We start from the raw sequence: 4904 nt of genomic DNA, 5'->3' as shown, positions 1-4904 counted from the left end.
TACACAGACCTATTGAAATAATTGGGTCAGGATTCAGTACGGGTGCTATGCGTCCACGTCATGCATTTCACCCGTGTGGAATACTCGCTCGTGTGAAAGGGGCCTAAAAACATAAAAACGTAGAAAAACACCAGTAAAAGAAGCCTTAGGCTTAAAATGCCAAGATTTACATTATCTTCTTTTTAAAGCCGTGCACTTTAGCCTGTAATTCTCCAGATGTTGCAAAACTACAACTCTCATCATGTTCTGACAACTGTAGACTAGAAACAGACTGAGGAACACTGCTCAAAGGGCACTGTTCTAGTTTTTCAAGCGTTTCTGCAATCCTAGCATCACATTACCTGACTTGATGAGTCTGCATAACAGAAATTCTCAGGTGAATCTTGAAAGATGAGAAAGGTATAAAAATCCTTGCAGCTATTTGCAGAGCAGCATCTCAAACAAAAAACACAATAACAAGAAAAATTATGTTACAAGAGAAACAGAATAGATGCAATTTAAAATCTTTCCATTCTCTCATTATTTTTTACTTGGGACACAGACCAAGCAGCCATGAAGGATTGTATCGAGAATAGTTTTTTTTTAATACAAACAACAATAACAATACATGAGATACAGTATATGCAGAGACAAAACACTGGGGATGGTGTAAACAGATTTATCACAGTGGCTCAGGCTGGATGATAAATCTGATGCAGGGACAGACACTTTTCACAGACTCTATACCAACTATTGGTTGACTTGGTTTAAGACATGTTTTTAAGCCAAAACTGAGAGCAAATTTGGTTCAAAACGGTGCATCTTGTGTCACTTTCATGAGAACCTAGGGATATGCCATAACTTTTTAGCATTAAAGGGCGATTCCAAAATTTTTATATATATATATATATATAAATATATATATATATATATATATATATGGCCTATCCTCAGGTTAGGCAATAACTATTTGATCGGCGGGGATGTGACACCCCACACCCCCACCCATTCAGCTGTTTAAGAGGTGCTCTGGGGCTAGAGGTCAGGGGTGGAACTACAAATTCCATCTACTGTGTAGTAGACAGAACTACATTTCCCAAAGAAAGGTCATGAATATTAAAACTCTGGAAGATCCTTTGAAATAGCCATTTAAATTGAAAAATAGCAATTTGATCAGATATATCAGTATTTTAGGAATCCGATAACAACAATCTTGTCAATAAAGCCCAGATTTTTACATAATCATTCTTTCTAGTAAAATGTATTAAAGGGAGTCTTTCACCAGCATTTCACTTTTTTAACCCTTCCCACAGCTCCCTTGCATGCTTACAGTTAATAAAAACGTTACCTCTGGCATCAATCCTGGACTTATAGAACCATCAAAAATGATCTTTATAAGATATGCAAATGAGGGCTCGCAAGTGCCCAGGGGCGGCGTTACTCTCTCAGGTGCCCTTCTTGCTCAGCCTTTTCATTGCATCCCCCCGCCCCTTCCTACCCTCCGCCCGCCCATCCTTTCCCTCTGACCGCCTTTCTACTAACTTGTTATGCTGCCGATATCCCGCGCCTGCGCACTCATTCCTTTGGCCGGCGCATGTGCACTGCGATGCCCATTCCTTGCACGGCGTCACAGTAACTATTGCGCATGCGCCGGCTAACGACGCGAAAACACAACAAAGGAGGCGGTCCATCGGCGCATGCGCATTAATTACTGTGATGTCATACAAGGAATGGGCATCGCAGTGCGCATGCGCCGGCCAAAGGAATGAGTGCGCAGGCGCGGGATATCAGCAGCATAACAAGTTAGTACAAAGTAGAAAGGCGGTCAGAGGGAAAGGATGGGCGGGCGGAGGGTAGGAAGGGGCGGGGGGACGCAATGAAAAGGCTGAGCAAGCAGGGCACCTAAGAGAGTAACGCCGCCCTGGGCAATTGCGAGCCCTCATTTGCATATCTTTTAAAGATTGTTTTCGATGGTATATAAGTCCAGGATTGATGCCAGAGGTAACGTTCATATTAACTGTAAGCATGCTAGGGAGCTATGGGAAGGGTTAAAAAAGTGCAATGCTGGTGACAGACTCCCTTTAACTTTGAATGCAATAACCTCCGCGGTATCTGAGTTCAATAGTTGGGTACATGTTTAAAGGGCTTCAGCCCACTAAACCGTTTTTTTTTTTTGTTTACTAATAATCCCTACACTGCAAGCTCTGCATACATAAGTTAAATAATCATTTTGGTTCAGTTGAATTTGATAAAAAGCTATTTTTAAAATATGCTAATTACCTTGCTACCAGCAAGTAGGGCGGCTACTTGCTGGTAGCAGCCGCATCCTCGATCCTAATGACGCCCCCTCCGCATTGTGATTGACAGGGCCAGGGAACGGAATCGTTCTCTGCTAGCCCTGCCTGTTAGCATTCAAAATCTGGCGCCTGCGCCGCCGCCGTACCTATTTTCAATCTGCGCAGGCGCACTGAGAGGCGGCCGCTCGCTTTTCAATGCGCCTGCGCCGGGTGTAGATGTGACATCATCGGCGCCTCTCAGTGCGCCTGCGCAGATTGAAGATAGGTACGGCCGCGGCGCAGGCGCCAGATTTTGAATGCTAACAGGCAGGGCCAGCAGAGAACGATTCCGTTCCCTGGCCCTGTCAATCACAATGCGGAAGGGGCGTCATTAGGATCGAGGATGCGGCTGCTACCAGCAAGTAGCCGCCCTACTTGCTGGTAGCAAGGTAATTTACATATTATAAAAATAGCTTTTTATCAAATTCTACTGAACCAAAATGATTATTTAACTTATGTATGCAGAGCTCGCAGTGTAGGGATTATTAGTAAACAAAAAAAAACAAAACGATTTAGTGGGCTGACAGAAGCCCTCCGCTCTCAAAACACTGACTATGTATGGTTCTAAACGGCTAAACACTTGTCCGAGACTCCAGTAAACAGAAGCCCACTGCTTGTGTTGTCTACCAAAGGAATCCAACTTCATTCCATTTTATTTTTTGCGAAACTGAAAAACAATACAATAACAACATATCAGTACACATAGAATAAACTAGTATAGCATAAATAACCGATAACACCACAGAAAGGCACTTACAGGTAATGATGCCTCAAGCCCCTTTGGATAGAAGCAGACAGGCTGCATCCATAGAGAATAGCAATCCAAAATGACTGAAGACACTTCCTAGACCAAGGGTCATTTCCTGCCTGCCCTTTTCATAATGTAGTTAAGGCTACTTTCACACTAGCGTTCGGGTGTCCGCTCATGAGCTCCGTTTGAAGGGGCTCACGAGCGGCCCCGAACGCATCCGTCTGGCCCTAATGCATTCTCAGCCACTGAGAATGCATCCGCCTGCCAGCGCTCAGCCTCAGCTCCGCTCAGCAAGCGGACACCTGAACGCTGCTTGCAGCATTCGGGTGTCCGCCTGGCCGTGCGGAGGCAAGCGGATCCGTCCAGACTTATAATGGAAGTCAATGGGGACCGATCCGCTTGAAGATGACACTATATGGCTCAATCTTCAAGCGGATCCGCCCCCATTGACTTTCAATGTAAAGTCTGGACGGATCCGTTCAGGCTACTTTCACACTTAGAAATTTTTCTAAGTAATAATGCAGACGGATCCGTTCTGAACGGATGCAAACGTCTGCATTATCGGAGCGGATCCGTCTGATGAAACATCAGACGGACCCGCTCCGAACGCTAGTGTGAAAGTAGTCTAAAGCTGCCACTCACTTTTGCCACTAGATGACAGTGATAAACTACATAACCTACTGTATATAGATAACTATAACTTAATTAGCCTGTAAAGGCAGCACATTTAATGTTGATAAAATTGGAATTAGCAAGTGAACTGCCAACTAAGTAAATGTATATGTACATTCCTCATCACAAATTAATTGACTTGAAATGTGGTCCCGATTGTCAAATTACTTATACTTTCTGAAATAGTCAAGAAACAAGGATATGAAGCAAATGTTCTCCACAGGTTTGCATAAATGTGTTATGATGCCCATGTTGTATTAACTGTAAACTCAGTCTGGTATGATTTTACCCTCTCTGTTTTATACTGTAATAATATAATGTAGACAAATTCAAAGATCATGTATTTACAGAAGTTGTAAATATAATTAAATGGTCAAAAAAAATCAGTTATTAATTTCCTAATCCCATTTGTGAAATATGCAAGTTACTTTTTGAGAAATTTAAATATTACTGTTTTACTTGTGAAAAGAACCCATTTTGAAGAAAGTTGGCTTGATGATTGTAGAAACCTATAGTGAATGGTTATTTATTTAATAAATATAGATTTAAAAAAAATGAGAACTTGCACAGACAGCAGACTATTTCTTTTTAAGTTTTCTATTATTTAAGTATTAAAACATAAGAAAACTATAAACATTTGGTATCCCTGTAATCCTACTGAACCACAGAATTACCCTAAACTGTCAGTTTTACCACATAGGTAATGCGGTAAAATGAAATCCATAAAACCATTGCGAAATTACCTTTTTTGAACAGAAAAATAAAAAAGGTATGGCTTCTGGAAGGATGGGAGTAAAAAACTAAGCAAAAAAATGTCAGGAAAGGGTTAACAAATAAAAGCCGAGCTATGGGCAACAAACATTTTTATTTATTTTTTTAGACAGGAGTCTACTACTCAATAAACCCGTTTCCCATTCTACTCCCCTGCTACAGGAAAATCCCTATTAATAAGTATGCCAGCATGGGTGAACAGTGGGTTGGCTTGCTCCCCCCTCTTTAAGAAGTGAGTCTCGACTGAGGAGTCTCTCTGTATCTGGTGGTCAGGATGTAAATAAAGTCAGTATAATGAATATGTGGGAGAAAAAATAAATAAAACCATAAATAATAAAATAAAAATTGGTGATGTGGAAGGGAATACAGTGATACATGAATAGACTAGGTCCATG

Source organism: Bufo bufo, chromosome 3, assembly GCF_905171765.1.
Source record: "Bufo bufo chromosome 3, aBufBuf1.1, whole genome shotgun sequence".
Classification (NCBI taxonomy): domain Eukaryota; kingdom Metazoa; phylum Chordata; class Amphibia; order Anura; family Bufonidae; genus Bufo; species Bufo bufo.
The sequence above is the reverse complement of the archived record's forward strand: the minus strand, read 5'-3'. Positions refer to the sequence as shown.